The sequence below is a fragment of the Dermacentor variabilis genome, chromosome 1 (genome assembly GCF_050947875.1).
Source record: "Dermacentor variabilis isolate Ectoservices chromosome 1, ASM5094787v1, whole genome shotgun sequence".
NCBI classification, from domain to species: domain Eukaryota; kingdom Metazoa; phylum Arthropoda; class Arachnida; order Ixodida; family Ixodidae; genus Dermacentor; species Dermacentor variabilis.
In genome coordinates this window covers 228,691,334-228,701,866 of record NC_134568.1, presented here as the reverse complement: position 1 = coordinate 228,701,866, position 10,533 = coordinate 228,691,334, and the positions used below count along the sequence as shown (strand labels likewise).

Sequence of the window (10,533 nt, the reverse complement as noted above, 5' to 3'; positions counted from 1 at the left end):
CGCACCGCGCTAATCGGTCCCGCGCCAGAGTGCTCGACCACAAGAGCACCCTGGTGCGACTACCATGCACACGCCGGCAAAGTCCTCGCGCGTCAAGCCCTGCGAGGGCCGCCACTTCACCCCGGATTCGGTGCCCCGGAGCGTTCGTTGCGTGCTCTGACCTAAAGTGGGCGGGAACCCTGCGCTATCACGGACGCACCGAAAGGCAGTGCGGCACTAACGGACCGGACCGGTAGATCAAAAGCGGCCGGAAGTTGCTGTGTTTGGCTTCTGAGCGCTCGGTAGCTTTAATAGCCGGCTGTACATAAACATAATAAACTACATGCAGTGTGTGCGCCCGCTGCCGCGTGATATACGAATGTTTCTCTCACAATAAGAACGAAATCCTGAGGGCGCAAACATAAACAGTTCAATTATTGCTACCCGCGGTGTTTGTTATCAACAAGCATGCAAAATGGCATGTTTTCTGAATAGTTCGGGTGTATTCCGATGTGCATGACCACTTTCCTAAGCATGGTACTATTAACAGGTGATTAGCAACGCTGATGGAAAATACAGAGTTGTATATCGAGTCCACAATCCGGCAAGACTGAACAATTGCATTCAAACCGCTTCTACGACAACGTTGTAAGTAACATCACTCTAGCTCATTTAAGGTTCACGTAGTGCTGTCGTTTGTATATATTGATATTTGCCATCTTCGCCACTTCTTGTCAGTGCGTGAATTGACATTACCAATCCAGGAAAAAAAATGCAAAACCCAGAGTGCCGAGAAACCTTCCTCGTGATAATTGTGTTTTCAGTCGAGCGCTGCTCATTTAACCTACTGTTGCCAGCTAACAGATTTATTGACTGTGGCCGACTTTGCTCTTTGGATACTTCTGTTACCAGACGTGATTATTAAGGTGCGACAATTTCTACGGCGGAACTTAGCGTATTGATGACGACTTGATTGTTTTCATTCGAACTAAACAACGTGAGCGTTCCTGCATAGCCGCTCCGACATTCTGTTGTTTGTCAGCGCCTAGACGCAAGCAGCCCATAAATTAAGCTGGCTAAGCCCCCCCCCCCCCCCCGCCCCCCCAAGGTATTAACGCAGCTGCCTAATGAGGGGCGATTTCCATCCTAAATTTCATTCGTGCAATAAGACTTATTTTGTACTTAGCGCTTCTGATCCATTTACTGCTTCTTCGCGACCCTCCTCTCTCTGTTTACCTTTGAATGCATCTACTCTATTCCTGTCCGCTTTGTGCATTTGAAGGCCAACACTTCCTTCTTTAGCAGCACATACCTAGGCTGGGAAAGAAAGTATGTTGTGTGCGATTTTTTGTCATTGTTTTTTTTTTTATTTTTAGAAAAGCGGTAAGCAGCAGGGTTCTGCTGTTCCCATCTCCGTACGCATCCTTAGAACCTATAGATCTGAACGCTGCAAACGAATATATGTAGCATTGTGGACAAGAAAATTGAGTGAAATCTAATTTATTTATGGTGATGTCGTTCAATCTCGAAACCCACAGAGCATTTTGCTTTCCAATTTATCGATGGAGTATCCGGTTGAGTGTAGCAGTCGGACAGCTCATAAACGAAACAACCCCGACAATGTTGCGTCTGCATGTCATGCTTGTACATTAGCGATATTTACAAATGTCTCAAACTTCGTCTAGGCTAGTGAGCTCTAACACGACTGAACAAACAAAGCCAGCTAGCGGATCTTTCTCTGTACACGCAAAGGGCACTCGACTACGTTTTCTAACCTGAATGTTTGGTTTGGGGCAGAACATGCAGTAACGATTATCCTTATTCCGGGCGTCATTATCGTGAGTCTGTAATACAGCAATTTTTCGTGATCCCAATGACGTTACTTAACATATGCTCTGACAAGTGCTAAATAATGTCATCGGGCACGTTAGAACATGCTGTATTCGACGTGGAGGTTCTGCTTTGCTATGTACTGCCTACAGCATCGCATATTAAACAAACGGAACAGAAATAATCTGCGAAACATGTTCTTGTGTCTAGCTCCGTTATATCGAACGTGCTTGTCTAATCGAAGAAATAGGAATAAACTTCGCAAGTCTCTGATATCGGTTGAGATAATCGGGACGTTGGATGCTCACAGAAAGCCTTTGGCAACGCGCTGAATGTGGTACGGTCTCGCGTTTCTTATTTTGTTAGCTTCTACGAAGTGTTTTGTCTTATTTCCCTTTTACGTTCGGCGTCACCCAAACACACAATTTAATCGTGGCTTGTTCCAAATGGGCCTGTTTAAGGTGCTGTTTCTTAGTGGATGTAGCCATCATTTTTTAGGAGCAAGAGTGGCGAAGTATAAACCTTAGATGCACCTTTTGTTTCTTTGTTGGACGAAGCCAGTGCACTTTTAAGCAATTCAGCGACGAACTACTGCGAGATGTTGTTCGAAATCTGCAAGCAACCACAACTTTCAGGCACGTCTAACGAGTTATGACGTAAAGACATGTAACAGCACAAGTTAGCCGATTCAGCATCTGAGACCGACGCTGCGTCTGAAGCGGTCTTACATGATGAGCCGGCGCTTGAGGCACAATATGTTGCAAAATATTATCTACCTGACAAGATATTATAGTACGTTTGCACTGTGAAAACAGCGCAGTGACTTAGTTATAGACCAGAATCGTTATAGGCTGTTTTAACGCACTACCATGGTCGATATTCGCAAAGCTTGTATTACAAAACAGAGTTCCTATATTGGCTGGCGCTCTGGCACTCTTTACCCATGCTAGCGATAACCGTGATAACAAGACAGTCGCCGCATCGATGGTCATTCATGGATATCATTTACCATAAGAGAGGTTTTGTAAATGCGCACCCAGATCACTGTCTTCTGTTTTTCTTATTTTTTTATACAACGATATCCTTGTCAGGTACCGCATTTCTTAAGCAGCAGCTTCGTAGGGCATATTTACGAGGTATTTTGGCATTGCGTCGTGAGGCTTCGGCGCGTCTGTTCCACGACGCCCCGTTACCGCGAAGTTATCAAGGACCGAAACGCGTACCGTGAGGTTAGCCCCTTTGATTGGCCACCGCATCAAACCCATTTCGGCTCCATGGGATTGCGCCGCGGCCAACACGTAATGTCAAATAGACGAGGCGACTCCGTGCGTCGTCAGATCGCGAATACGCCGGGAAGACATTGCAGCCTTACAGCGTTGCAGTGCTTAAAGCGCACAAAACAATGATTTGGCATAGCTTTCATCATGTAGTCCGGAGAAAACTGCACTTATCGCCGATTTACACTCTTAAAAGGAAGGGAAATACCACGGAAAAGAGAAGGTTGGCCACTTTCAACTGCTGAAAGTTATAGCTACGAATGCCCTCCCAGTCCGTTTAGTCCATCTTTGTCCACTATATCCCGTAGGAAACATATATAATAACCAGTGCTGTCATTCTGTCTTGTTGCTGTGACATATAATAATGTTTCTAAGCAAGAGAGAGATAATATAAAGAAAGGAAAGTAAGAGGCAGGGAGTGGGAGGAAGAAGGAAATGGGAAGGGGGAATAGAAAGATCAGAGAGTTATAATTGTCTCAACCCTTGCACGGGTGCACGTACCCACATACTACTGCGACCCCACAAGGCCTGAGGCGCTATAACGTAAATCTATTCCAAACTTTTCTATTAGAGCTCTGCAGTAAGCCCTCCGCGATTGGTCAAAAACTTTTTTGAACCACCCCCACTTCGCCTGTCTTTCACGCGACGTCACAAAAACCGCGATAGCTCCCAATCTGATATGACGTGTACACACTGATTATGCATGATTCGACCGAACAAAAGGAAAGAATTATTTTTGATTCGACACCGTTTCGCCATTAACCCTCTGCCACTGGTCAAAAGGTTTCAGCTGCACCCACATCACCTGCCTGTCACTCGACGTCAGAAAACCGCAAAAATTCATTGCGTCAAAGTGACGTGTACACGTTAAAGATGCATTAATATGCCGAAGAAAACCGGATTTTTTTCTAAATAGCCGGAGACTGCCCCGTTCCGAAAGGAATAGAAGATGGCTGCCGCTCAGCGCTCAGGCACTGGCTACTCGCACCTGCCGAAGAGCATGGGCTTATTTGCGTATAATAAAACATTTTGCGTAGCCGTATAACGTTATCGAGCCATTTCGGCACGCATACGACATCGCTGTGCCAACGCTTTTTTACTGAGCATCTGTTTTAGAGGCAATTTTAACTGTCCGTTGCACGCCACCGCGATATTAGACAAACCACCGCAACCTAATAAGGGAAAGCGGACCAATCGCAAACGCCGGCACCACCCTCTTCATCCGGTTATCTATTTTAGTGCGCTGGCTCGGCCCCATCGAATCCCTCTCCACTTTAGCGTGCTCCTCCTCTTTTGTCAGCCAATAAGATAAGAAAAACTCAATAAGCTCAATGTAGGCAATGTTATTCGTTTTGAAAGCAAACAAAAGTGACCTCTTATAAACGAGGAGACCGTTTGATTGGGCTGTTCAGGCAACGCTGCGGGTCACCTCCCGATGCTTGCGTCGGCGGTTACGTAAATTTGACGTCAGGAAATCGGGATAAAACATTGGAATAGTCTTGCGTTATAGGGCCCCTGATTGTCATATGATGCGAAGAAAATATTTGCAAAAGGATAGAAAGTTGGGCGAGTTGGTACGGTAACATGATCTTGGATTGTAGCGCGAAGTGAACACGGACACAGAAAGGAGCAGACAAAATTTGGCAGGACAGACAGAAAATATTTGGCTGCTGCGCAGTGCGGTGTGAGCTCAAATTTTTGTTTTCTCAACCACACTGACACTTTTATTTCTCTGCACGTACTCTCACAATGGATATAAAAAAATTACTGAAAAACATTTCACGTTCTTTCCGAAAGTGTATCGACCACTTTGTTTCAGTCTCCCCCCCCCCCCCCCAAAAAAAAAAAAAAAATCTAGCCAGCACACTATGGGCTCTTAAAGGTTGACACATATACTGACAAAGAACAGCGAGTGTAAGAAAACTGTAACTGAGTGTTCTTATGAGTAAAAAGCAGGGCCCTCGTTTACGGTAACTGAGGTGTTCAGGGCGCTAGACAAAAGCTGGGATAGTAGGTTCTATAGGGTCGGCGTACCATTTAGAAAACGACAGGGCGTGAAAGTCCAGTCCAGGGGAAATGAAAATCAAACGGTACAGTTCTGAAGCTTAGTAAAAAAAGAAGTAAGAATGTTCGACGCTGGATGTCAAATAAGTGTGCCTTGTGCTTTCAAGTACAATGATAAGCGGATTGTACACAGAACGTATAAATCAACCACATTAATATGGTGCCACAGCATCGACCGCAATCAGCCCAGTTTTCTGTTATGGTTCGAATTTCTTCGTTACGTTTCCATTTGACGCAGAAGTTACAGTCACAGAAAGATAGTATGAAGTATATGGAAAATTAATGCCGAAATAAAGGTGCAAATGACATAAATAAAAAGCAAAGCAATATCGCAATGCGATAGAAAGAAAAACATGTATCGTTTCTTGCTCAAGAAAAGATGGAGTGCAGCGTAAGAAAGGATGAACGAATGACGATCTGGTGAAAACTTACAACTGCTTTATTTCTGTCGAAGCCCTCTGTTTGAACATACGTTTATACGGAATAAGCAATAAGAAATGTGAAACAAAGTGGGTGCGTTCCCTTGCAACATTCGCTGCCAAACAATCATCGTGCGTTTGGCGTGCGGCGTGCCCCCTTTAGTCGAGCAAAACGAGCAAACTATTCCAGCAGCTTGCCTTATAAAGCTGATTTGGATTTAAAGTGGATTTAAAGTATTACACAATCTGGAGCCGGCATCATTATAGTGCCAACAGTCCTTGCGTAATTGTGTTCCACCCTTGTTTCATTCGCCATTTGTCATTAGAGTGTTTTAACTGAGCGCCGCTTACGGGGGCTCAGGCACTGGGAGAGATCTGCCTCCATGTCACATTTTTCACCTTCCGTTCAGTCAGCTCGACGGCGGGGCTGCGTGCCGCTCCCAGCACGAGCGTCGTGCGCACGCGCGCCAGCGTTTCCGCTCAGCGGCCGTGTGCAACATGTCAGGGCGCACGGATGCGAGAGGAGTGGATCGTTACACGGCGAGCGTTCTGTAGACTCGAGTGGTGCCTACTTATACCGTCGCACGGATTGAACGGCTGGCCCTGGTCGATGGTGGAAAGGAAATAAGTTCAAATTAGTTTTTAACGTTACCCCTGCCAGGGTTAGAAAATGTTCTTACGTAACTGCCATTCGGGGTGCATTTTGATTATTTAGCTGCCATAGCTACTGATCACGTACATTGTACCGAACTCTACTTCTCGTGTTACAGTGCTTTAGACTTCGTTGCATTTCTGGGCTTCGACGTGGTTATCAGTGAGAAGTGTTTCGAGCATTGTAATGGGATATTTTCTATGTTGGCCAAGTCCTGTAGTGCTACTCTGTTGGTTATCTTTCTACATTCCTTCTAGACAGAATGGTAGATAAACGAAAGAAAGAAAACGTTTTGCGCGTTGCGTTCTCACGAACAATGTAACCGAGAGAAAGAAACTATTTTTACTGTGAAGTACGTTGTACAAATTGGTTCAGGCGGTTTGAGTGGGCACGCACGTGTCATAGGAACGGTCAGCGCTCAAAAAGTCACAGTACGTCAATAATTATAAGCTGCACTACCGCGAGAGAGAACCGAATACAATGACACACCTCTCTATATCGGTTATTATCACTTCATGTCTAACAAAAAAAAAAAAAACAATGAGCTTTAACATTCGCCCGTGTCCCAACAGTGTGTACCATTAGTTGCAGAAGTGTGTATGGTCTCAGGAGGCGTTCGATCGCAAAAAAAGATGGCCGAGTAGTTCAGGATATAAAATTTTAAGTCCGGCAGAGAGCATTTGCCTCAACAGCCAATAAATCACTAAGAGTTTTTCGCATTCCAGGCAAGCCTCTCCAGCATTCTTTAATGTCTCCTCTCTCTCCTGACAGTCTCTTCTTAGAATCTCCAAGTTAGAATCCCTGTCATCTTTGTTTTCCCCTTTCCCATTCCTCCGGTGCAGGGTAGCCAACCGGACGTTATTCTGGTTAACCTCCCTGACTTCTGCTTTTCTCTTCCCGCCCTCCTGACACTAAAGGATATTGTAAACACCGACGTCAACGGTACTATTATTCTACACAGAGTACTGCGGTAAGCACACGGGTTATGAAAAAAGAACATTCGGATAGAGAAAATCAGTTTTGAGAAAGAGACCTCACTCATATTATTTTCGTATTTGTACTTCAGGCATCTCAATAAAATGTCCTTACGTGGTCCTTTCTTTAAGTACGTCCAGATATTATAAACGAGCATTATCTTTAGGCTGCCGCTAGAGCACGTGTGTGTGTGTGTGTGTGTGTGTGTGTGTGTGTGTGTGTGTGTGTGTGTGTGTGTGTGTGTGTGTGTGTGTGTGCGCGTGTGTGTGTGCGTGTGCGTGTGTGTGTGTGTTTACGTGTGTGTGTGTGTGTGTGTGTGTTTGTGTTTGTGTTTGTGTGTGTTTGTGTGTGTTTGTGTGTGTGTGTGTGTGTGTGTGTGTGTGTGTGTGTGTGTGTGTGTGTGTGTGTGTGTGTGTGTGTGTGTGTGTGTGTGCGCGTGTGTGTGTGCGTGTGCGTGTGTGTGTGTGTTTACGTGTGTGTGTGTGTGTGTGTGTGTTTGTGTTTGTGTTTGTGTGTGTTTGTGTGTGTTTGTGTGTGTGTGTGTGTGTGTGTGTGTGTGTGTGTGTGTGTGTGTGTGTGTGTGTGTGTGTGTGTGTGTGTGTGTGTGTGTGTGTGTGTGTGTGTGTGTGTGTGTGTGTGTGTGTTTGTGTGTGTGTGTGTGTAGGTGAGTGAGTGCGTGTGTTTGTCTGTGCTCGTGTGTGTGCTTGCGTGAGTATGTGGATGCACGTATGTGTGTGTGTGTGTCCGTGCCAGTGCGTGCGTGTGGGTGTGTGAGCGTGTGTGTGCGTGTATCTGTGCTCGTGTGCATGCGTGCGTGGGTGTGTGCATGCATGTACGTGCTTGTGTGCGTGCGTGTGAGTGCATGTGCGTGTGTGTATATGTGTGTACGCATGTGTGTATGAGTTTGAGTGCGTGTGCTTGCATGTGTGTATCTGTGTGTGCGCGTGAGAGAGAGAGAAAGTGAGAGATATGTCTTCGTATATAAAAATTATGTGCTCAATGCGGCCCAAATTGACGCCAAAATTGACATCTTTAAATCAACTAGAGGAAAAGTAATTCAGCGAGATATAGTTTGTTACCTCACTGATCGCATTCGCTGCTGCATTTTTATATCTGTAGCTAGAGCAACCCAGTTTACGCCACCATGAACTCATTTTTCCTTCTTCTCATCTGTTAGACCCATTCCCCAGCTCAGAGTGGCCAACCGGTCTATGCCTGTTTAACCGCCGTCCCTTATGACACCTCTCACTTTCTTGGGACGCTTGAAATGGGAGCCATGCAGATGCCGTTGCCTTCAGATCTGCTATTTCTTTGCTGCATGACGTGCCTTGGACGTATTGGTAGTTGTTAAATTTTCTAACCAAATAAATTTATGCTATTGTAAGGGTCCCCTTTTCGAAATTTACTTTCGCACCATTGGAAGGCGTCTATCTTGAATGCATTCACTCAATTTATAGCTCATCAACCAGCACCTGGAGTAGCATGTCAGGCGAACAGCCAGGCTAACATATCCAGCATACCCTTAAAGCTTGTTTCTCTCTTTGTCTCTCAGCGACCGATTTCTTTTTCGCGAATGTTAATCAGTGCACGGGCATCTTTAGGCGATTTGATTGCTTGTTACTTATGGGTGCGTCGCTCAGTCATTCCTATGAGGGTTTAAAATGGTCAGCGTAACAAAACGAACGAATTTTTCGTTAATAGGGCTTCCATTCGTCGTTATTTTATCTACGGCACACTTCTGTTCAATTTTTCTTGTCCAAGTTGCGCAATCTGCCTTTCTCTTTTGATAGCGCCGACGCCGTCAGGATGGGGCTTCCCGAAAAAAAAATAAAAGACAGCGCTTCTAATTAGTGGAGTAAACACTGCAACGCACAGTTCTTGAAAGATAGTCCCGAACTCCTCATGATGAGCACCTATTGCGGTGCTGTCTCAGGTAGAATGTGTCATTGTGCTCACTACTCCTGGATCCTATGCGCGCCTTTTTGCCGTCCTTCGTTCTCGATATTCTCAGGGTTGTTGGTGTATGTATGACTTCGCGTGTCTGCACCTCCTCCCTCTCCACACGCATGCATTCACTCAGCTTAGTGGGCGCCTTTTATCGACCCTGCGCAGTGCGTCATCAATTTGGACCGGCGCCAAGACTCGTCTTACTGGAACCACGAACCGTTGATAACTACATTTCCAAAGCATGCGTCTGCCCAAGCCTCCGAGTACGAGACGCATAATGCAGAGCAGAAAAAAAAAACAAAGCAAAAACAAAAAACAATGCCGCTTGGGTGTTGCGTTAGTGTTCCATCTTGCCGGCGATTGTAGGCCGACTTTAGGAGCCTCCCATCTGATCTAGTAACCCTCTGAAAACTTTTCCGCCTGAGTATACTCGCGTAAACAAGCGTACAAATAATTATTTGCGTTGTCGAAAGCTTTGCTATTGTAAAAGCGCAGGGCTTGTCAACGCAGAAGTCCTGTCTCTAATAGTAACGAAAGAAGCAACCAACAGTAACCTGGATGTTAATTTTTCTTTCTTTCTTTCTCTCTCGCTATCTCTCTTTTATTTATTTGTGATCATTTTTTAGCTTGTACGTGGGTTCTGGACTATAATCTAATAATTATCCCCAAGTCAGAGAAACGATAACAATTGTTTAAATAACACAAGATGGACGTTCTCTCGCGCAAACACGCGGTCCCGTGATCACAAAAGTTTTCATACGCAAGTACTACGCGCAAAAGGTCATAGCTTCGGCGACCGTCTCGCTATTAGGTCGATCGCTATTGTGAGTGTCAAGCGCCCATGGTCAGGAAACTGTCCTACGTGAAAGAAGTTTTGTAGATACGCGTGTCATAATTATCGCGTACCTCGACAATTAAGCACACAACAAGCGTACGCACAACAAAGGAACACCCCAGAAGCAGCCTGTCACTAGCCACCTCTTCCCTACAGTTTCTCGGTCAAGAGAGCGCGGCTGCCTTAATACCTAGAGATCCATTCGCTTGGTCGTTATGTTTTTTGACACCTAGAGATGTTGAAGCGATGCGCAAGGCGTTTTACCTGACATCCGTCAGCGTGTCAAAGAATAAGCAGCGTAGTCTGCCATTGGACGAGTTTGAAACGTTTTCGGCGTCATGAACGCCTCCTTAGGTATTTCTTTGCTTTTGTTAAAGGGACACTAAAGGTTACTATTAAGTCAACGTGGACTGTTGAAATACCATCCCAGAAACCTCGAAACGCTTGTTTCGTGCCAAGGAGAGAGTTATTTTAAGAGAAAATGCATTCTGAAGCGTCCGCGTACCTCTAGCGCAGTTCAAATCACCCGCCCTCCGATCGAGGAGTACTGACATC

General features: G+C 45.4%; 1 protein-coding gene across 5 annotated transcripts in view; it reads left to right on the top strand.

Moving 5' to 3' along the window:
- The window catches only part of cac (calcium voltage-gated channel subunit cacophony), a 564,571-nt gene that overhangs the window by 357,540 nt on the left and 196,498 nt on the right, over positions 1 to 10,533 (top strand). The window lies entirely within an intron of this gene.